Source organism: Apus apus, chromosome Z (genome assembly GCF_020740795.1).
Source record: "Apus apus isolate bApuApu2 chromosome Z, bApuApu2.pri.cur, whole genome shotgun sequence".
NCBI classification, from domain to species: Eukaryota; Metazoa; Chordata; class Aves; order Apodiformes; family Apodidae; genus Apus; species Apus apus.
In genome coordinates, this window is record NC_067312.1 from 13343651 (window position 1) to 13368741 (window position 25091).

Below are 25091 nucleotides of genomic sequence, written 5' to 3' on the forward strand. Positions count from 1 at the left end.
CTCTGTTCTTTCACTGAATTTTCTTCACTAGAGTGTAGAGTCTATTTAAATAAATGAATAATGGTATTTTAATCTTTAAAACATAAACTACAAAAAAGACACTTTACTAACAACAATAGATCTTCCTGGCTGCCATGTATCTTAGTATGGTCAGATATATTTGTAGGTAAAATACTTCCTGTAAATAAAGGCAAAATTAGGTACTAAAAGTATTATTTTGGTCCTCAGAAAATCCTCTGAACAAGAACCTGACAATGAAAATAACCCTCCAGTTTGTGAGGAATGGCCAACTCCTGTAAATGTATTCTAGATGTAATTCAAAAAGTACATTTCTAACATGGAAACTTGCAAGTCAGACTGATTTCCTGAATTTTCACAAGAGGTTGGGTGTGTCTCTTCAGAAGAGTGCAAACATAAATTTTAATAAATTATTAGGAGTACACCTTAAGAAAAGAGAATCCTCATTTCCAATGATACAGTAGTCGGATTCCAAGTCTTTCTGTCAGAAGGGATAAAATTCCACCAGGGAAACCAGACCAATATACCCAGAACATTTCACTGTTACAAAAATTTCTGACTTGTCTAAGTATGACAGAAATGAAGTTGTTTATGAGCGTAACAGAGCCTTACCACAATTTCCTGGGAATTGTGAAATACGAATAGTACTTTGTACAGAATGCCACTGAAGGGAGTAACTTAATCTCAGTAACCCCGGTATATTTCTCTCTTCCTAGATGCTTGGAAATATTTCTGTTCAGCAGCTGTCTACAGCTTATTTCTTAAGATCTTCAGATAAAATCACTGTGTGATTTTTCTCTAAGATTTTCAAATTTTGCTCCAAAAACTTGGACAACTCATGTTACATTCCCTTCAGAATACTGTTCAAGCAGTTCCTTGCTTTCACTATTTGTAGTTAGTTGAAAATATGTCTCAGAAGTTCCTGCCTCTGCTTGTTTTTCACATTTAAAAATCAGTTATGTAATGGCACCACAATTTTCTGAAATTTAGGTAGTGCCTGACACAAAAGTAATGAAACTCCCAAAGACCACAGATCCAAGCCCAACAATTGTCAGTTTTCCTCTTTCAGCCATTTTTAACATTTTACTACTCAGTAGTCTCCAAACACAAAAAATTAGACAGTGTTACAAAATTAACTTCCATTTGATGTGTGCTTACACTGATTAAGATTACCAGATTCATTATGAAATTATTTTGTAATTTGCTGTTAATTTTATAAGGGTTTCTTCCAGTGTTTCTACTCCTCACCTCATTCACTTCACCCTGTAAAGCCAGTCCAAGGAATTTAGAGAAAAAATTGTAGTTTTAACAAACAAGGGACAAATTAACTGAAATGGGCTAGTAAGTATATATGAAGCTTTTATAATCTCTTGCTTCCCACTTGTACACGCCCTTCACCTTTCTCCTGTACTTTTGTTACTGTGTCTCATATTAATCTCATTCAGTCCTGTCTGGCATTTGCTCCTTTTCATTGACAAGTTATTTTCTTTCATGCTTAGAAGAGCATTACACAGCCCACCATTGTATTCAAGTTCATCACATATCAAGAACTCATATTTATTTCAATTTTTAAATTTATTTATTTTTTTAAAATACTTATTTTCATCCTGAAAGACACAGGTCAGCGTGACCTACTACTCAGGCAATACTGAAGGAAAGACACAGAAACAGAAACAAAGCAGAGAAGTGCAGTCTTCCTGTGTTGTTTCTTTTATATATATAACTGATGCTGCCAAACCTTTTTCTCACATGCATAACTTGAAATGCCTCATTGAGCAATTGTCAAGATGTAATACTCATAGTTAAGGGCTTTACTCCGGCCTATAAGAGTTCACAGATTATCTGATTTTATCATAATGATCTTCCAGTAACCTAGCAGCATATTTGTTTAATAACAACCCCACCATCTTGGCAAACACAAAGGTGTTTTACTTTCTTGTTGCCATATGAAAATAATGTAATTCATTTCTTGGTGCTATGCAGCACTCATGTAATTAATAATTCTTTTTATATCCTATTGGAATCCTTGTCAATAGGAGATATCATCTGTAATGTATGGTGGTTTACTGAAGTCATTCAGTCCTTTAAGGTTTTTTTTGCATCCTGTACAGGACAACTAGGCAAATTCTGGGTCTGTTGGATAATACTGGACTAATACTGTATGCTTGAACTTACTGTTCCAGTCTTTCCACTCAAAGATGTGGGTTTTCTCCACCAAAGTCATATCAAATCCCTTCAAGATGCAGGGATTTTTGTGTTACTGCATAAACCAGCACTTTTCAACTGGACAACTAATCTTCTCATTTCTGCTTATTTTGGGGTTGGATGCCTGTGTGGAAATAGAATCATAGAATGGTTAAGGTTGGAAGGGACTTTAAAGATCGTCAGGTTCCAACCCCCCTGCTACGAGTAGGGACACCTTACATTAGACCAGGATGCACAAGCCTCATTCAACCTGGCCTTCAACACCTCCAGGGAGAGAGCATCAACAACCTTCCTGGGCAACCTATTCCAATGCCTTCCTACCCTCATGGTGAAGAATTTCTCCCTGACGTCTAACCTAAATCTACTCTTTTTCAGTTTAAAATCATTACCCCTTGTCCTGTCACTACCCACTCTGGTAAAAAGCCCCACCCAGCTTTCCTGTAGCCCCTTCAGGTACTGGAAGGTGCTATAAGGTCTTCCCGGAGCCTTCTCATCTCTAGGCTGAACAGCCCCAATTCCCTCAGCCTGTCTTCATAGCAGAGGTGCTCCAGCCCTTTGATCATCTCTGTGGCCTTTCTCTGGACCCTCTTCAACAGCTCCATGCCTTTCCTGTGCTAAGTGCTCCAGAGCTGTACACAGCACTCCAGGTGGGGTCTCACCAGAGCAGAGTAGAGGGGCAGAATCACCTCCCTGGCCCTGCTGGCCACACTTCTTCTGACGCAGCCCAGGATGTGTTTGGCTCTCTGGGCTCCAGCACACACTGGTGGCTCATGTCGAGCTTCTCATGTACTACCACCCTCAAGTCCTTCTCCTCAGGACTGCTCTCCAGCCATTCTCCCCTGCCTGTATTTTTGCCTGGGGTTGTGCCGACCCAGGAGCAGGACCTTGCACTTGGCCTTGTTGAACTTCATGAGGTTGGCACTGGCCCACCTCTCCAGCCTGTCAAGGTGCCTCTGAATGGCATCCCTTCCCTCTAGGGTGTCAACTACACCACACATCTTGGTATCATCAACAAACTTGCTGAGGACACACTCAATCCCACTGTCTGTGTTTCCAGCAAAGATGTTGAACAGCCCTGGTCCCAGTACTGACCCCTGAGGATCACCACTCATCACCTGCCTCCATTTGGACACTGAACCATTGACCACAACTCTCTGGGTGTGGCCATCCAACCAATCTCTTGTCCACCAACTGGTCCATCTGTCAAATCCATGCCTTGTCAGTTTGGAGACCAGGATGTCATGTGGGACAGTGTCAAACACCTTGCACAAATTTAGGCAGATGACATTGGTTGCTCTGCCACCATCCACTATATCTGTAGCCTTGTTGTAGAAGGTCGCCAGATTGGTCAGGCATGACTTGCCCTTAGTGAAGCCATGCTGGCTGTCACCAGTCGCCTCTTTATTTTTCATGTGCCTTAGCAGATTTTCCAGGAGGATCTGCTCCATGACCTTGCCAGGCACAGAGGAGAGACTGACCAGCCTGTAGTTCCCTGGGTCTTCCTTTTTCTCCTTTTTAAAAATAGGGGCTATGTTCCCTTTTTTCCAGTCAGCAGGAACCTCACCAGACTGCCATGACCTCTCAAATATGATGGATAGAGGCTTAGCAACTGCATCTGCCAACTCCCTCAGGACCTGTGGATGGACCCCATCAGGTCCCATAGACTTGTGCACCTGTCTTTAGCCAAATAAACAAGCAGTGCTGCCAAACAAGCAGTCTTACCTTCTCTTTGTTCCCACTTCTGCAACATTTTTTTTGTCCTCGCACAAGAGTTTTCCCAGGCACCAAGCAAAGCACCTGGAAAACTAGCACAGGCAAAAAGTAATGTCATTTCACTGGCTGACACAGTTCACTGACTGCATGTACACCTGTGCTAGGATGGACAAGGGGCTGACAGCAGCACTGAATTAGGAGAGAAGCAACACTTCATCTTGGTAATGCTAGCTTATGCCAACTTAAACCATCTACCTCAGTTTCAATTAGTCTGCTTCTGGACTCACAAAACACTCTTCAGTTAAAATTTGTACATCTATCAAGACATCCAACCAAGACTTCATTGTTGCAGACTTATTGGAGCTTTTCCTGTTGCTCAGTAACAATGACTCTACAATCCTTGTAAAACTCTAGAGGAAAGCAGATAGTTTCAAACACTTGTTCTTTTTATTAAAAGGAGGATACGACAACTCTTTTGCCTGATACCACTGATTCATGTTCCGATCACTTTATCTCTTGACAAAAAATGTTTGCCCTTGTATGCAGTCATCTTTAATTTATGTTTTATTTTATGTTTTATTTTAATCAGATTAACTTATTTTTATAGATTACAGAATTTTATTTGTGACACAGAATTTCTACTATCCTTGCAAATTAATATTTCTCTTTCGTATATATTATCCTTTTACATTAATAATTAACCCTCACTTCACTCAGAACAATTTCTAAGATTTCATCCTCCAGCATTTCAGAAAGGCCATTTTCAATTAATTCTGTCAATATGCATTTCCACTTTGAGAAACCATTTCTTTCAAAAATTTAAAAAATATCCAGTGATATCAAGGTTTTAAAATAGCAAGTAATGCAATTTCTGTAAGAGATATGGGCAAGAGGGGTAAACAGCTACCTTCTTTCTGAGTCTACTGCTACACTGTGTTTGCTTACATTATTTGGCTGGGAATCATGAGCAGCTTCCAACCTGGAACCTTGTCTCTACTGGATCACATCATGTATGAAGGTACCTTAGACACATCCAGGTTTGATAATCTATATTGTTGATTCCATTATATTCTTCTCTACATTGGTGCTTCAGCTGCACACATTTAGCTATAAGATTTCCAGCAACAACCATGAGGTTCTCTGTGCTTCACCAGAAGGAGCTGGTTCTCAATATATTTTTTGAAAACTTGCCTCTTCCTTGCTTTTAACTTCTGTCTGAGACCTCCTCTGTGAGATACTACACTGGCTGGTCCTTGCTGTCTGTTTAGTTTATCTATGAATGTTGAACAGATTAAGAACTTCCTGCTATTGCAGATGATCTTCTGGAAAACATATCTGATAGTTGAGACCACTGGATTGAGGCAGGTGATCTGACATAATTCCATAGTTAGACTGGACTTGGAGTGGTGTGCTCTGATCACGAGCTGTCCTGGCCAGATTACAATTACCTGCTGCATAAGATGGTTTGCCAGAATCCTCTCTCTTGAAGAGGGTTGCTTCTGATATATCCAAGTGATGTTTAAGAAAACACATTAAACCTGGCAGGTTTAACACATTAAACAGGCTCTTGGCAGACCAGAGACATGCTATAGATTAGCCAATCCTTCTGACAGTGAAAAAAGATGGCAATGTGGACCTTGGTGGTTTTGCAATGAGAATCCTTCTCTTATGTCCTTGGTTTCCTTGGTGTCAGCTACCTATTACCTATTACCTAAGCCCTGTCACAAATGCACAGGGCTTAGAACTGCCAGAAGTTCAGTTTCAGCTTTTTGCTGAATATCTCATACAACATATCATAGAATTGGCAGGTTGAGTTCTTGTCTTCGCTGAAGACACAACACGGCCTCAAGTTTCCTGAACTCAGTCTTTATCAGTTCATGTAAAGATGCCCAGCTTCAACACATTGTCTTCATATGATTGCCTGAGAGCTTTAGCAGCAGTATATATCACAGACCTACATCTAGGAGAAGTCCAGACAAATATTAATCACACATCAGGTCTTATAGGTTGTACTGCTTAGTGCCAGCACTATAGCTCCTCACAGGTTAAAAACAACTGCTTTGTGGGCTGCTATGCACAGTCTTTTATAGAGCCCTCTGGAAGATGTGGCCTGCAAAATGAGGAGAAGTTGTAAGAACATGAGGACTCAGGCCTCTAGCAGCCCACAATACCTGCAGAGTTACTCTTGAATCACTGTATTAGACAAGGAGCCAAAATTGCTGAGGACCATGTGAGTCATGAGCAGAGCAGCCGAAAACAAGCATATGCTAGTTTCTTGTCCTCATCTAGGTTTCTCCAGCCAAGGACCCATTTAACTCCTCTGAGAATAGTATGCTTAGGACATTAGTAAGAAATTCTCACAAGTTTTACAGATGTCAACCCCAGCTACTCGGGCAAGGCCTGCAAGGAAATTATTGGCAGATACAGGAACAGTCCTCCAAACCAAGATGAGCTCTTTTCTTTGACACCCCTTAATCTCTTCTTTGTGGCCTACTTAAATGGCAGAATGCCTTCCAATCACTTGGTGAGTGAATAAAATCTGTGATTACTCCTTCCACTGCAACTGTCAGGTCCTGTGCTGATAGTGCAAGTGTCAACAAATGCCATATCAGCTAAAACTTTGTAGATCGTGTACACTACAGTGTAACTGAATTTGAGGTTATCAAAGTCTGCAAATCTTAGTCTCAGAGCCAAGTACGGATATCTTTAACAGGATTATGGTGAGAGCATGATAAAATTGATTTTTTTTAGCAATATTTGTGTGAAATTAAGCGTAGTGTCTTAGTGTAATGGTGGAAGAGGGAAGGAGAAATGCCTTTTATAAAGCACATGTAAAATTTGAAAAATATATAAATGTAACAATAATATCAAAGATTACAATTACATAATAGAGACTTTCATTCATCTCTAATATTGGAGAACTAGGTCCAAAGGCAGAAAAAAAGAGTAATTCATGGGAAAACACCTATTCTTGTAAAGTGGCGGAGAGTGCCAAGAAGTTTCTTCCATTTCCTTTATAAGTTTTCTAAGAGAATGATAATAAATCTGTATCTGTAAGAATTTTTATAAGCTCTCAAATATCTTACAGTACAGTATACTATTTAAATGTAGATTGCCTTTTTACAGTGTGATTTCTGAACAAAGAAAAATTATTGGTCTTTTGATACCATAAGAATTCACTAAAGGGATGATTCTATCAAAGCACCTTGTCATTATTACATGAGCTGCTTCTCTCCCCACCATAAATGCTATTCTTTAAAAGAAACTGTCATAATATAATGTATATTTTAATCATGGTGCCTGATTATAAGGTAGAGTAAATCACTTAAAAACCATATGCAGAGTGCCTTCAATACCATGTAACAAAAAAGAGAAATTAGCAATAATATAGGATAGTGCAATTTTGACAGACTAATGGAGTTCATGGTACTCATGGAATGCTTCTCCTGTTGGAATGCATGAAAAAGGCAGAATCTTTCAAAGTTGTTACAGGGTAATTCAAAGGTAATTTGGTTAGTTATTTAAATTTGTCATGTAACAACTTTGAAACTGCCTTTGTCCCTCTTTTAGATGTATTCGTTGAAAGAAATTTCTTTTGTACTTGTACAAGTCTCAGCTATAAGTGCATGGATTCTAGTTCTGTTCTACCAATTTACATCAATAACTGCTTAAGTGCTTAAGCACTGAAAATGGCTGGATACATCTCAGGGACATGTACAGAAAAATGACAGCTTTGCAGAGTCCACAACCTCAGTCCATGCATTAAAGAAACAGTGATGCTCTTTTTAAAATACTATTTCAAATTCAAGACTAATTACTCTCTCTGCTTTTGCCAAGCTCTGCTTTTGAAATGCGCATGTTGCTCACTACCATTTCTACTATCAGAAAGCTGCCATGAAAATTAATTTCCTTAATGGTGCGAAACCTCTGAACTTTTAGTTCATTTTCCTTAAATATGGGAGGCCAGTTTGCTTAGAGTGGCCTAGATTACAGCTCACAAGTGCCTTTTGTTTTTGTGGTAACTATTCCCTATTGCTGTAGGGAATGCTTTATCTGATCCATGGCATGTTAGCTATAGTCTTTTTCATGGGTGTAATACACAGTCATCTTACAACCAAATTTACATCCCTTCTTTTTGTCATCTCTTAAAAGTTGGCCATCATATTTGCAGACTAACTTTGTAAGCAAGTTCTTCTATCAGCATGCTCTGACTTTTTGTAATACACATAGAAATATTAAGCAGGAACAATTCAAGAAAACAAAAAAAAAGCAAGAGCACTCATCATTTAAGAGCTTTGCCCTTTTGATAGACAATCAAAGACAAACAAAAGACAACTGCCACAAACAATATTCTTCAGTCCTCAAATAATCTTTTGAAATGTTTGACACAATTATGTTACCAATGGAAAAGCTGGACAATCAGGGAATACACTTAAACTTGATTTACCAATTTTAGTGAGGCAAAACCAAATTTATCTAAAGATAAACCTTGTTATTGTTTTTCTTGTTCTGGAACAATTTTAACTTTTCCACAACTGAATTTTTCTATGTGTCCAAGCATTCAATTTTGCTTTGTAATACAATAAAGTCTTTACCCACTCCCTGCTGTTTTGTAATATTAATAGTATGTATAAGATTATGAAATAAGGAAAGGCCAAAAACAACACAAGGCTTTAAAGTGACAAAGATTTAGTTTCCTAGGGGACAAAACTGTCACTACTGACATCTCATCTCTCACAGATGCAAGAATCTCTGAGAAAAGGGTAAGATCACAGCAACTGAGGCAATAAAAACAAGAGATGGATACAAAAACTGTGTCAGTGGAGGGGATTGTTCAATATATTTTTAAAAATGGGTACTCTAAAAAAATGTAAAAGAATTAAATGAAGTCATGTAGTCAATCTACCCAAGTAGTTTGTTTCCCAAAATCTAGGGAGAGCATTTTTAAAGGATTGTTTTAAAGGAAGAACTGCAAGGATGACAATAAGAAATAGTTACAGATCTAAAAAAGACTGCAGCAGAACTGGATGCAACATGAATCCACAGATTTAAGTCGTAGTCCAGAGAATACATAAACAAGCAGACACAAGAGAGATGCTGAATGACAGAACTTGTAGGGGACTTTATGTTTCAAAATTATAATTAATATATGGTCACAGATGACTGGGAGAAGAAATACAAGAGGTCAGAACCTTAATTTAGGAAGTACTTACTAGCAAAAACATTCATAACATAGCAATCAGAAAAAGCAACAGAGATTAAACAATGATAAGCTGCACTTAACTGGAATGGTTATGTAAAAAGAGCACATATTTAGATATCTCTTATGAAATATGGAAGTACCAAGTGAATCGCTCATCACTACAAGCAAAAATTTTTGTATTTAAGTATTTTTTTATAAATTAGAGGGAAAGAAAATATCTTTTCACTCTCATGCTTTTAACTCTATCACAACATTACATGAGAAGCTACATGAGGTAAAGCTGGCCAGCCTTTGAATTGGAGGACTGTCAGAAGCATATCTGCTGCAGATACTACTTATATTTTATTTTGCATCCCTGTTTCATTTGCAGTTAAAGCAAACCCTATCATAAAGAACAGAGTGACACATTCCTCTTTTTTTAATTTCATCATTGTATTCTGAGTAGCAGAACCACTTCTACCAGAATTCTTTCTGATGCTTTTGATGCATGCTACAATCATCTTAATTCTTATACTACAAGATTACAGCGACATCTTCAAATACAAGGAAATTAAATAGGTAAGGTGGGTGCAAGTAAAGGGACAACAAAGTAGCAGCTAAACAAGAAAGTTATGAAAAATGTTATATGTAACTGTTGCTAAAAATGAGCACAGCATAGTCATTATATGCATCATGGGAAAAATTTCAAAAAGAATTGTGAAACAAATTACTTCATTGGTTTTGTCACAAGAGTTTTTTCCAGTCACAGGGACACAAGGAGAGAAAGAAAAATGGATGCTGCCTGAAAAGAGCAGATGCTTGTCGAGCAGAAGAGACTGACTGTTGTTGGGGTGAAGACTGAAATCAGCCTTCCTGTATGTCTGTAATACAGTAGAGCAGGAAAAGTGCTAGTATTAAAACCTCGAGAGCACAGACAGTAGTTGCTTATATTGCAACAATTAAAAACCGAATGAATATGACATGAGAATAGTGTCCATTTTTTCACTTTGGCAAAAGTAACAGAACTGAGTGGCTATATAATTCTCTAGAAAATGTTTCTCCCAGTACTTCTTCAAGATGCATCCTTTAAATTTGTTAAAAGTAGAAGACAAAGGAAGTTAAATATAGCCACTTAGTCATTTGCTTCAACTGGTCACTGTAGGCACAAAATACCTGTAACAAATATACAAAGAAATAAAATCAGATTAGTCTGAATTTCCTGTTACGATTACCCTTCCTTGGAAAGTGTCAAAAAAGCAAAAATAACTTGGGAAAAGTAGCTCCTTCAGGTACTGGAAGGCCAATGTAAACTTTCCCCAGAGCCTTCTCTTCTCCAGGCTGAACAACCCGAACCTCCTCAGCCTGTCTTCATAGGAGAGGTGCTCCAGCCCTCAGATCATCTTTGTGGCCCTCCTCCAGACTCAGTCCTACAGCTTTATGTCCTTCTTGTATTGGGGGCTGCAGAGATGGACACAGTACTCCAGGTGGGGTCTCATGAGAGCTGAGTAGAGGGGGAGAATCCCCTCCCTTGACCTGCTGGCCACACTTCTTTTGATGCAGCCCAGAACACAGTGGCTTTCTGGGTTGCAGGTGCACATTGCTGGCTCATGTTGAGCTTCTCATTGACTGACAACTGTAAGTCGTCAGAGCTGTTCTCAATTCCTTCTCTGCCCAGCCTGTGTTTGTGCTTGGGATTGCCCTGACCCCAGTGCAGGACCTTACACTTGGCCTGGTTGAATTTCATGTGGTTTGCATGGGCCCACATCTCAAGCCTGTCAAGGTCCCTCTGAACGGCATCCCTTGCCTCCAGTGTATCAATCACATCACACAGTTTTGTGTCATCAGCAAACTTGCTGAGGGTGCACTCAGTCCAACTGTCTATGCCACTGACAAAGATGTTAAACAGCACTGGTCCCAGTACTGACCCCTGAGAAACACCACTCATCACTGGTCTTCATTGGGACATTGAGCCATTGACTGAAACTCCTTGAGTGTGACCCTCCAGCCAATTCCTTGTCCACGGAGCAGTCCATCCATCAAGTCCATGTCTCTCCACTTTAGAGGCAAGGATGCTGTGCAACAGTGTCCAGTGCTTTGCACAAGTCCAGGTAGATAACATCAGTTGCTCTTCCCTTATCCACTAGTGCTGTAACCCCATTGTAGAAGGTCACCATACCTGTCAGGTATGATTTGCCCCTAGTGAAGCCGTGTTGGTTGTCACCAATCACCTCCCTATTATCCACGTGTCTTAGTATAGCATAACCTATTTACCATATCAGCTACCCCATCACCTTGGATTGATGTTTTTATTTGACTAATCATGAAAGTATCTTTTTTATTTTTCTCTTTTATCATCACTATGGACTTTGAGCAGGTTTGTCTCCTGACAGATCCTGCCTCTCAGAGCACACATGCATGCTTCAACATACAGAGTAATATCTTATTTCGCTGCTTCTATCTGTGCTTCCTAATAAGTTTAACACTCTATATTCATATTTCAATTACGAGACTTATTCTATGGAGTTACTGGTAGGTCAAACAGATCATAATCTTGATAAGGTATTAAGATTTCCAGCTCTTTCTTTTAATACTTTTTGAATAAGTATTCCATTCTAGAATAAATTACTTAATGTGGTGGTTTGTAAAAAAAAAAAAAAAAAAAAAAAAAAACCACAAAAAACCCACAACAGCAAACAAGCAAACAAACAAACTCAGGCCTATTTGTCTTAAATTGAATTTAATTAATCTTGGACAGTTAGTTTTTATCTGCTTGGTTTGTTTGATTAATTTGTTTTTGTTCTTGCTACACAAATAGGTGCAAAATGTTAGCATGCTTCTTAAGCCTGACAAACTCATAATACTAAAACAAACAATCCACATTAAAAGAAATATTAAGGGTATCAGAACTTTTTTAAAATAAGAAAATGTCTGACATAAATCTTAGATGCTCAGCTTTTCAACAGCTCAGTAATGCTGATGTCAAGCTATGGTAATATCATTTTTAGCCTGTCACCAAATACCTGTCCCAACATCAAAATATATTTATATTGTTACAACATTGTTACATTAGGAAAAACAAAGTGTTATGAAGTTGTTTTATATACCTGTAATTCTAAAGTATATCAGCAAAAATGAATGGACTGGCTGGTACAATTTAAAAAAATCTTACACTTTCATTTAATTTCCCTTGCTACCAACAACAAGAAAACCTTTTAAGCCCATTGTTTCTTTTTGAGGTTCCTTTAATTACTGTTTTAGTAACATATTTAACAAATATAATTTAGAATATATATTGTGTTGAAAGCACACTTTAATTTGAATGCAATTTTAATGTACTGTTCATTTTAATGCATTTCTTTAAGTCTTGTTCAATTAATCATTTATGAGCATTCTAGGAGGTAAATAATATAACTTGGTAATAACAGCACAGTATATCTATTATGTCTGAAGAAATAGTTACTCAGATTCCTAGGAAAGCTTAGGAAAATGTAACTGTCTCAGAATTGTGAGCAAGAGACTTCTCAGAAAATCCTCATTTCAATCTGTAAGATTCCATATCAGGTTGCACACTTAGCCAGTGAAACAGAAACGGAAGAACTATGATACCTTTTAAAAAGCTCTTTTGTTGACTAGAGGGAAATCACCATGTCTGCAGTAGCTACTAAAATGTAATTATACGTTTCCAAATAACCTTTTCCTGGGTAAAGGACACACCACATGGTTCTTCCAGATTCTGTGGGCTGCTCAACACTACAGACATGCAGCATGCAACTTAAACATCTTCTCTCCACCTGAGGCTGTTCTGTGCCCACTGAGAGCAGGAGTTTTTGCACCCTTAGCCTTCTCTGAGATTTTACTGGGGGAAGCTTCCTTCATTGATTTGATTACATAAAAGTTGTGGTACAGCAACAAGCCTAAGTAGAAATACCTTTGGATATGTCCTGCCATGGGCCTAGGATCTGCACTTATTATCCATTCAGGGCATAGAACAGCCTCTAAGTGATACTTGAAGACAATTGTAAAGTGTTTTTATCCTTTCTTGTGCTGCTTTCTATGACCCTAATACATCTGCTTTAAATTATGTTAGCAGAAACAGACATAATTTAGAAATGTACATGAATCCTAAAAAAGTTTATTTCAATGAGTATGCTTCTTTGAAAAAATAGAAATCTCTTAGTGAACACTAAAGTAACTGGCGCTCCATTCACAAGTTTGAATACTACAATAGGCTGTAGAAATAAGATTTGTCTACAGTACTAACATCTATAGATTGCTTCTCCAAAATAACTGATTACTTCCTAAACACATTTGTTTTCTCTAACAGCAAAAAAAATAAATTTAAAAAGAAATAGCTTTGGGGTTTTTTTGTCTCTTTAATACCCTCACAGTACAGGCAGAATGAAGATGTTATCATTATACCAGGTCATCCCAGTCAGAGCAATACTAGTAAAGAAAAAAGTTTATAGATTTCTCTGGAAAAAGATATTTTACTGCCTGTATAGATGAGATCATAATTATCAATGTTGTGAAAAGAACACTTCAACACTCGTAAGTGATACGGTAGGACAGGATGAAGGACAACATTAAGGTATCTCTCAAGAAAGTCAAAAGAAAAGTCTGAACTGATAAGGTTCAGATAGAATGTGTTGGTATGTGATGCTAATAATCATATTGATAACAAATCAATACACACTGGAAAAACCCTTATTTCCTAAAATGTCTCACTTTATGACTATTTCTAATAGTAACAATTTGTACCAGAATGTTTTCAACAATAAAAGAATTTCAGAAAAGAAAACTGGATGCTGACAAGGAAAACAGCAAAGCCCAATGTAAATTTTTCATTGTAGGGAGTAAAGCTATTGTTTGATTTGTTTAACCACTCTGAGAAATTAATTTAACCTCTCTGTAAAAACTTTTCACTAATGACCAATGAGCCTTTTAAATTTTGGATTACAGTGACAGATAAAGTGTTATCTACACAAATATTAATTAAAGTAGCAGTAAGTTACTGTGCACACTTATTTCTGGAATTATAAATCCATTGATTTTCAGACAGCAGTATGCTGAAAGTGTAAAATCTTCTGTGAAACCTTTTTAGATACTTTTAACTTTTCTGTAGGCAAGATGATGAAAACAAAGATGTTGCAAAGTCTGTTCTTCTATCCAAACAAAAATCTTTCAGATAACCTAATTGTAAATTATTACAATAGCACAAAAATACTAATTTTGTGGCATATATTTAATTGTAGCTTCTCTCACTGTTAGTTTTCTTAAGTTGTACAGCATGTTAAATTCAGAGCTACATATTGTTGAAATTTTCTGTTCATGCTTAAACTTGTTTACAAATTTAGTATATACTTGTCACAAACAGTATTATAAACATAGATACTATAGAAACACAGATGAAGCAGCATATATATTAGCTATTCATAAGGCCTTCCAGGATAGGAAGGGAAGTTACTGTCTCCATTATTTGGTTGACAGGATTCAGGTTTCTTTTTCAACCAGAGCAAGTCAAAGCAGGAATAAAGCCTCTCTGCCTATTTTAGAGATACTGAACTACAGAAGCATAACATCTCAAATGTTCTTGCTAGTGGCTTGTAAAATTAATCCGATTCATATTTTTAGAAAGCATTATGAATTATATTCTTGTCTTGGAGAAAACAGTGACAGTGCCCTATGACTATAATAAGTACTCAGTTTCAGCCTGCATTTAGACACTCCTCTTCTTAGTTGTTAGATGCAAAACTGTCTTTGTGGCCCCAGACTCAAGATTTCCAAGCTCCTATTCAATGCTCCTGTGTACCATTTGTTGTATTTTCATGAGTGTAGCCTGAATCTCAGATAAGCCACACCCTGTTAGAAATACTGGGTCTTGAGAATACACTCTTGGATAACATGCAGAGGACCAGAGGAAGAATCAGGAAAATGACTGGGGAATAAGAGCAGTGGAGTAAATTTTTGTAAGTAGCCCACAGTCATAAATCTGCTCAAAAGGACATTTTCCTGTTTTAAAGAAACTGAAGTTCCAGTATAAGAAAGAAGTGTGAGACTTCTAATTGTTACCAGTTACTTTCAAAATGTACTATTACTTTCCCACAGCTCTGTAACACTCAGTTGCCTAATGCTTATGTCATGTATTTTTTTATGCTAGTACTTGTCTTTCTAAGTACATTCATAGCTCCAACTTCTGCTGCTGTCTTTACATAGAAAAGTCCCTGGAAGAAAAGCAGTTCCACTCACTGTTCTCTACTTAATATAATTAGGTCCTTCCACAGGACTGTTTCTGCCATATGGATGGATAGATGGCCTCGTGCTGAATTAAGCCATTCTTTCTGAGTTAAACAAAATATTACTCCTGATGTCTTTTAAGATGTCAAATTTTTAAAATATGTCTTCCTCCAAAGTGCCCTAATAAGTTTTTCACAACACATTTTTAACTTTTAATTATTCAAACTCAAATGTATCCTCTCTCTGGCTAAAGCTCATCCTTCTCTTTAAGCTTGTCAGTCTGCGCTTCCCACAAAAGAGGGGAAAAGTGTGTTTGACGCGACTTTGAGTTGTGCCCTTGCGTCTGGGAGGCGATGCATCTGGGAGGGGTGAGAACGCGCCGCTTTTTGTGAGCTCGTGGGCGATGAAGCTGCTGTGCTCCGCACAGGGGAGCCGAAGCTGCTCCTCTGTCACCACCTAGTGGGGAAGAGCCGGGAAGCGGCGGGGGAGAAGAGGGACGAGGGCAGCGGGATGCGGAGAGGAGGAGGCTGCGGGTGGGGACGCGCCGGGGCCGGGGTGGCGGCCGCAGCTCCGGGATGACCCCGCTGCTGGGAAGAGCTCCCGGCAAGGCAAGGCACTGTCGTGTCCCCACGCTTCCCACGGACGGGCGCGGAACGGAGGTGAACTTCAGGAGCCTGAAAGCAGGTTCTCCACTGCGGGCCCTCGCTGATGGATCCCACGCTACCTGCTTTATCTGGAGTCTCCGTGTCCTGCCATCAGTTAGCTCTGAGAGAGGAGGCTAAAACTCAGTGTGATATCAGAGATGTTAGAACGAACAAACAAACAAAAAAATCAACAAAAACAAACAAACAAACAAACAAAACCCAAACAAACAAACAAACAAAAAGCACCAAAAACCCAAACCACCATCCCAATAGCTCTGAATACAATATCTTTTTTAACCTTTTACCCTTTGGGACTGAAAAAAAAATATATATATCAGTGTATATTTGCATGCCATAAGTTCCATGCTTGGAGGTTAAAAATTAGAAAATGTTCCCTGTTATTTGGAGTAAACATTCACAACAAATCATAGAATCAAGGAATGGTTTGGGTTGGAAGGGACCTTAAAGATCATGTAGTTCCAATTTCCCTGCATGAGCAGGGATGCCTCCCACTTAAATCAGGTTGCTCGAAGCCCCATCCAACCATCCACAGCCCCAAGGGGCCCTGAACAACACTTCCACAGGTGGGGCACCCCTAGCTCCCCTGGGCAACCTGTGCAAGTGTCTCACCAGCCTCACACTACAGAATTTCTTCCCCATGTCTAACCTAAATCTACCCTCTTCCATTTTAAAGTAATAGGTTTCTTGTAAATTATAGTGCCAGAAAACTGGCACGATTATTTTAGGGAAATAAAACAACTGGACATAATTTGCTCAACCCCTAAAACAAGGACAAGGAGAGGACACTAATGGAAAAACATGTATTTGGGGTAAAAACTGAAAGAATAGAGGAAGACTCCTAATACTGCTTTTCCTTCTGGCAACTTTAAAGCAGTAACTAGCAAAGAGGTAAGGGAAAAAACATTGGTTCCAGGCAAATTTTATATCCAATAGGGCTAAAATTAAAAGCTATATTGCTATTTTCAGGGACATTAGAGGGACATGGTAATTAGTCTGAAAATTTTATTAGGTCTGGGGTATTTTAGTGCACATACTTTGAAAGCAGATTTCAACTACTAAAGAGTGTAATTTCTCTTTTCACATTTGCATATAGAGTTTAGAGCTCCTTTTCTGACCTAGCTGTGTATTTCCATATTTAAACACATTTTTTGAAAATATGATCTTAATACTGAATTTCTCTACATGAAAAGTAGACAAAAGCTGACAGATGCCATAAGGGACATTCAGTTTAAAGCACTGGGAAAAAAAAAAAAAGCATTGATACAGACAACCTGAAGTATAAACTAAAGGTGGCCAAGGTGCCTTCCACAAGGAAAGGCTTATAGCTGTTCTGAAAGACTGAATCCAGAATAGAAACAAAGGGTTTGTATTATCTCTTTCTTAATTTCTGAAGGGAGGAAAACAAACTGTGGATTTTAAGAAAAAAAAATCCCAAAGAATCAAAGCCATTGGGAGAGTAAAGAAGTCCTCTCTGTAGCGTCACTGAAGAGGGGATCAGGAGATTAACAGAATCAACCAGGAGTTCAAAAGTTCCCAGTGCTTCCAAGGCTTCCTCATATGGAAAGTTCTACATTTGACTGAAAAGAAGGAAACAACGAAATTCACTGAGTGAACACCAGTACCCTAGTTTGCCTTTTTGTTTTTTTAAACTTACCCAGGTTCTATAAGCACAAGCAGGTGTTTCTCACGTACTTAGTCTTAAACAACATATTGCAGTTTATTGTTGTTATTTTGCAAAATTATTTCCTTCTCTTTTTAAGGATTGTAGTTGCATGTGTGCTTTCTAGGTTAGAAAACTAATGTGCAAGCCACCTTTCAGAAAAAAAAGTTACACAGCTGTAGTAAATTTAAATATTCTAGTGCCTTGCTTGTTATAGAATATATGATGTCAATATGAATGGTCAGACCCCAGCACAAGTAACTCCCCTTGCTTGTTTTGAGCTATCTAGGAGCTACAGTTCATACATCCATTCATGTAACTTAGGAGGCTTCTGGCAAAAAGCTCTCCTACACTTGCAAAAGGGACAAAAACTTCTTGCAGGAGCTCTTCTACCAGAACTCTTTCCACATGTTCCCTGCTACCAACACATGTCTAAGAACCTCAATAACGTGGAACAAAAGTAACAATTTTCTTCTGCATTTACTTTAAGCTGTATGCCTCCCTTTCTTCCCAAAATAATGTCAGTGGCTCTTACTATACAGTTCTTTGTGGTTCAGAACATCACCCAGTGGGAATTAGATTAATACAAAATAAACAATTTTTTAAAAAATTAATGGAAAGAAAAGGAGTGATTCAAAGAAGGAACCCTGATCTGGAAAAGATGTCAGATGGAAAATATGGAAAGGAAAACATTTAATTGCAGCCACTAAGTTCTGGGGAAACTCTGAAGAGATCTAGTGCTGTGAACCAGGGAGACAATGTGAAGAAAAGAAATGGGGTTTCTAGTGTTCAATGCAGCAAAAAGATTGAAGAGAGTAAGAACTGAGATGCTGATTTTTTTACATACTTTATTCAGTGTAAGTGAAGCTTTAGGAGGAACTAAATAGCCACTAGAAGCTGAGGAGAAGCAGGAATAGAAGAAATGGAAGAGTAGTTGAATGAACCAAAATTTCATCTATATCATCCCTCACATTACATCACTTTAAAAAGTAAGCACATTTACCACTATTTTAATTCCCCAGCAATTGCAATTGGGAAAGACTGTATATCACACCACCTTAAACCTAGACACCTAAGTGCTTGCACAGAGGAATGCAGGTTAGGACCCCAGCCTCAGGTGTGAACAACTCCATGTCTCCAGTTATTGCTGAGGAGTGAAGACAGGTCTCTCCGAACGCTGACCGAGGGAGGTCCTCCCACCTGGGAGGAGGAGGAGGACTGCTCCCCGGCGGCTGAGGGCCAGGCGGTACCGCAGCACCCCCATTTCACACCACCCCTCCGAGGCAGTTCTTGCAGCCCCGGCCTGCCTGGGGTGTTGAAGCGCGGCACAGCTTCGGGGAGGGTCCCAGAGCCTGAAAGAAGTCGCTTTCCACCGCGCAAGGTGAGGATTCGGCAGAAAAGGAGTTAAAAGCGGCGCGGCGGTGCCGAGCAGCCCAGCGGACTGTTCCATCACCGCGGAAGGGGGGAAACCACTAACGCCTTGTTCCTTACGCGCTGTACATTGAGCGGCGAAATTTCAAAAGGAGAGATGTAAGCCGTCACCAAAAAAAAAAAAAAAAGCAGGAGGAGAGGAGGAGCGATGCTGTCCGAAAGAGGCAAACCTGAGGCGAAGTGCTGAGGGCACGTCCCTGCCTGAGCAAGCCGCACGCAGCGGGCGGGCCGGGGCTGCAGCCGCCGCGGGGAGGAGACGAGGCGGGGGTGGGGGTCCGCTTCGGGTCTCCTTGCAGCCTTACCAGGGCTTTCCTCTTCCCTGGCTGCTCGTAACTGACCTCGCTTACCTGAACGGGACTTGGAGGAGAAAGGGAGCGGTGGTGGGAGGGGGGGTTTGGAGTGAGGGCGGCAGGGGAGCCCGGGGTGCTGCTCAGGTAGGAGCCCAGTCGCTTTCTTTAGGGCAAATACTGATATGCTCGAGAGGAGGTGTAGCAAACGGGTTTGGCTGGTTGGAGTCCTGAGCCTAAATGCAATTAACTCCACCAGATTCCGCACGAAATGTTGTAGAACCGAGGGCGGGATGGCTGGGACCCACCGGGCGCGGTTCTCGGGAACGTGCTCGGGTATCCTGGGCTTCTCCAAACATCTGATCGCCCCCGTGTTTTGCAGGACCCTTCTGCTCTTACGCTGTGGCTTGTTTGATTTAGACGACCACAATAAGTTCTCAAGAAAGTGAGGAACTGGGTTCTTTGATCTACACCGGGGCTGAAGGAAGCTGAGGGCAGTTCAAATGGTCCTGAACTGGTCGGTTGAAGAGCAGCTATGGGTGAGAAACATAAAAAGAGTTCTCCATCATACTAAAAATATTTCTGTAGAATTGTAAGCATGTGCACTGGCTTCCCAAGCAACTATAAAATGCCAAGCCCACTTCCTCTGAGAAGCTCTGAAACTTAAAAGCAGACCAGAAAACACACAGAATAAAGAAAGAGCATAAAATGAAGTGAACAGGGGGGAATCGTCTATGGGAAGCCAAGTTTTTTGGTTTTTGTTTTATTTTAACATGGTATCTTCTATAGGATTAATAACATTTCTCTGCCCAATTACTCCTAAGTACCAGCTGAGTAGTCTAAGAAGTAAGACTGTGGCATAAAAGAGGAGACTGAACGACGCTGTAGCCTTAGTGGTAGTCCCTCTGGGGCGCACCAATGAAACAGCACCAGGAAGTTTGCTTGAATCGCTGTTCCTACGCTGTTTGTTTTTGTGCATAAATAAGGACTTAAGTGCACTAAGCTAGCAATCCAGAACCTTTCTTGAGCTCTACATTAACAGATAACCAAAAATAGCATTTAATTAGGAAAAAGCTGCCGTATGTTTTTGCAATCAAAGGGAAGTGTGTATGCTGGAGGAAACCTGTTAGATTAATAATACCGTAACTTGTTGCTGGGCACAAATTCTAAGAACTTGTCCGTAAAATTTGTGCAGGTGAACGAGAATGTATTCCTAAGGACAACAATTAACTATCATTCTACAGCTACCTAAACAAGTAATTGTATTCCTAGAGCCAGATTATTACAGCTTTATAACTTCCCTGAAATTACATGTGACGTTTTCTATTTCAGGCATATTGGCATCAGTAAATAGCGTTCTGAATGGAACTTTGGAGAACTGGACAAATTATATCTATTACATGTGAAGAACATCAGACATAAAGAAGTCTCATATAGACATTTCTAAACTGCTTTTAGAAGAGGGCAAAGCTAGTAGAGGTCTGGTAAGAAAAATCTTTATTTAAGTATACACATTTGTTTTTATTGTTTGGAGGGAAGATTATTAAGGGAGTAAGGAGGGAAAAGGACTGATTAATTGCTAAGGGTAATAAGTCTGATGGATCTTGAATGTTCAACAGTTAGAAAGTTTAACACTAACTTTATAACACTATGAAGGTCATCAGAATGCTATGTAACACAGTGTTCGTAATAATGAAAAAAGCCTCACAGGCAGGCTATAAAACATGTATGTGACACTCCTTCCCCCACAGGCCATGTTATATTTTGAGTTAAGCATCAATAATTCAGGAATACTTAGCATTTTTCTCACTTTTCAAGTTCTAGCTGATATTAATGAGAAGATTTAGAAAATAAGAGGATCTTAAGAATATCACGACCAACTGTAAAATAAAACACAGTGCTTCCCATTCAAAGTTCAAATGGACTAGAAAAGGCTGCATACACCTTTATGAATCTAGTTTTTAAAAAATGAAATGAATGCCTCAGACTTCCTTCTGCTAGTACTTGTTTAGGTGACCAGTTTTTAATGATAAAGCGTTCTTAAGGAGAACTCAGATGAGGGTAACATCAAAATACGTATCCTGTGCATCCCTACGTAATCAGGACTTAGGCAGGACAGTCAACTTCGGTACTTTTGAAAATTACAATGCAACATCCACGTTTTCATAGTATCAAAGAAATATGCTAAGTTATTCACAGTCATAAGTATAGCACATTTACATTTTAAATAAAAATGAAATGAAGCATTTGCACTCAGCAGTGTAAGTTAAATTTCTGAAACTAGGTGTGAAAAACTTGATAATAGACCATATTTTGAACTCTGTACTTGTAAAACAATTTTTGTGAAACAGTATTTTCAGGTAAGTATTTTCTGTGCTATGTTATAGTTTAAATATAAATGTTATTGTATGAGTTTTACAATTAATTTCTTTACCAACAGATTATCCTTTCTTTAACTGACTTTTTAATCCAAAGATTATTTAAACTCAAATACTTTTTCTATAATATTAAAATGGCATACCCACCAAAGCTAGATTTACATTTACCATCTACTCAAAGACATACTACATTCTTCTTTTGCCCCTGTGAGCATATAGAATCATAGAATGTCTTGGGTTGGAAGGGACCTCTAAAGTCATCTAGTCCAGCCCCCTGACAATAAACAGGGACATCTCACACTAGAACAGATTGCTCAGAGCCCCATCAAGCCTGACCTTGAATGTCTCCGGGAATGGGGCCCCCACCACCTCTCTAGGCAACTTGTTCCAGTGATCCACCATCCTCATATTAAAGAACTTTTCCTATTGTCCAGTATGATGAGTCTGTAAATATTACTACCAGAAAAAATAAAACCAATAAGATCATTGCTTAAAGAGAGATCCTCTTTTAACCCAGTAGGTTCTTTATGATTAACAGATAAAGACTGGTATTTTGGATTATTTTTGTCAATGAAGAAGAGTAAAAATAGGAAAAGAAGCAAAGTAAGTGCTACTATGTGCTGCCTCTATTTTTGGGAGCAAGTAAGGAGGAGAATTCCAAAATATTAGGGAAAGCACAGTCTAATGGCAGAGAAAACTTAAACATTGCCCACAAAGTGCTGAAGAAATGAGCACTTTGACCAGAAGAGAGTGATCGCTAGTGTAGCCTGGAGTAAACACAAGAGTGAGAAGTCTGGAAGCAAGAGGAAACAGCAATGGAACCACGGAAGGCATGAAAGTAATGAGTAAGTTCAGGAAAAAAAAAAAAAAAAAAGAATAAAAGTAAAAAACAAAAATTATTATGCATGTGTATTTTCTTTTTTTTTTCTGTGAGGAAAAGTGGTATTTTGAATGTTTTCATTGTATTGTATTTTGTAGATCTATTTAGAAGACAACTGTCTTTAAAACTGGAAATGTATTCTTACCTCCATTGTCTCTGTCAGAAAAAATGTATGAAAGCATCACATTTATAACAATTGTGCATATGTTCTTTTCCTTTGAAACCATGAAAGTCTAGTTTCCTTTTCAGTTGATGGTCATCTTGAATCTTGCTCAGTTTTTCTGGAGTGATACATTCCCAATGATTGCTCAGGCCTGTTTGTGGGTTTCTGTGCCTTTTCTGCATCTGTTTCTATGGCATTTATGTCCTTTTTCTCACACACGCCTGTCCTCAAATATCCAATAAAACATGTGCCACCCATGTGTGTATTTGTTTTGGATGGTGACAAGTAGCCATGTTCTTGAGGAGGCTGTACTTTTTTCCAGGAAGTTTAACTACTTGCAGTCATTTTAAAAGAGCACTGTCTATGACAACTAGCTCTAATATGTTTTATCTTAGAGCAATACTGTGGATAACAGGCCAACTTAATGAACCGGACCCTGCATGGAAAACATACTAGCAAAAGCACAGATACACATATTGCAGCCTTTTCAGGAGAGTCACTGCATCATCTTTCAGATGAGTGCTTGCACTGGATTGCTGGGAACACAGGAGAGAAAGTTGCTACATCTACAAAATGCTCAATAGTAGCTCAAAACCATAAATTAACATAAATTAAGAATGCTGAGCACACTAATGTTCTTTCATTATAGTCAAGATATGTAAATAATTTCCACTTACCTGTAAAATTGAAGAAAACTGTTCTGCATGTCCTGTTACTTCTCCAAATATGTATCTCAGGCCAAGATTTTCTGTGCTTTTCCTCTTTCCAAAGATGAATTATGTTTAGGGAACCTGAGGGGGGTCATGTACATGTTTGAAAACAAAGGGAGGAAAAATACAGAAATTTAAACATAACAAAACCAGAATCTAAATTCATCATAATGCATAAAATGACCTTTTTCATAAATAAGTCATGTTGACTTAGTAAGTTACAGCTGTTTAAGAATTGCATGCTAACTATTTCTAAAAAAGTATATTTTTATTCCAGTCTTTATTTATTTATTTATTTATCTTGCAACTGAGTTGCACCACCTAGGCAGAGACATTTATTTGAATTTAATTGTACTGTAGAAGCCTAGGCAGCTTCTCTGGGTCAACAATTCCATTTTCTGGACAACTTACTGTCCCCATGGAAAGTTTAAAAATGAAAATTAAAAAAAGCTTTGTGCTTTCAAATGCATGACATTGTAAGTCTGTGAGAAATTAAATCTGTGATAAGTTATGCTGCTTTCTGGTTCACTAATGGAGCACCCACACATCTTCTGAAGTGCTGACAAAGTAGATGGACTGATGTTTATCCCTATGGCCACAACGAGAAGGAAATTGCCAACATGTGTCCAGTTACAAAATGGAATAATTTATTATTTTTTTAAAATAAGTTGTAAGATTAATAATCAGAATTCAGAAAATACCAGTGTTGTTTTATTTTTCCTTGTGCCTTTTCCATTCTTATATTAAAATTAATAAATTACACTTTATAAGTTACTTTAATTACAAATTGGTGTTAACAGCTGTAATTTAAAGGAGTGCAAAAGTGACTTATGTTTATTTCATTTTATTGCTTAATGTGTGTTTTCAGTTCCTGTTCTCACTGCAACATCCTTTTGTAAGGGCCACAGGATGTCTGAAAGAAAAGGGACATGTGCTGCAGGTTCAAAGGCTGTTTTAGCCACAGGATAGAACTTCCTAAAATGTCTTCACATGAACAAATAGCTAACTTGATAGCCATATTTCAGAGTCAACTTTCTTTTGTCAGGTTTTTGAATAAAAAAATAGGTGATTAATTGCTTCAATAAAGAATTAATTTGAAATGGGGATGTGATTTATCTCTAGGTGGGGAACCACAGTTCCCTCTTACCTTCCTTTTGGCTAATCACTTCAAGGAGGCTGCTTTAGGTGTGTCTATAGAATGCAATGTAAATGAAACCACCACAAAACATTAACAGACATTGGAAATAATTTGTCTAAAAGTTGTGCATTGAAGTGTTGAGCAGACTTTGGCACAGACTAGCATGCCAGCTAACACTTTCCCAAACAATTCCTGGGCACAGTTTGGGAGTTATTGTGAGTGAGGAATCATTCCCAATGGGCAGTAGAACCATGTGACTATACTATTTTGAAGAATAAAAGGGTTTAATAATATAGGCATGAAACATTACGTGGCTACCACCCTCAATGCCAGAGAAGAGTCCTGGGCATGTTTAACCTATTAGTTTATATGTAGCCATTTAATCTTTTGGCTGAAGAATGAAAAAGTTCTGCTTTCTTTCAAAGAA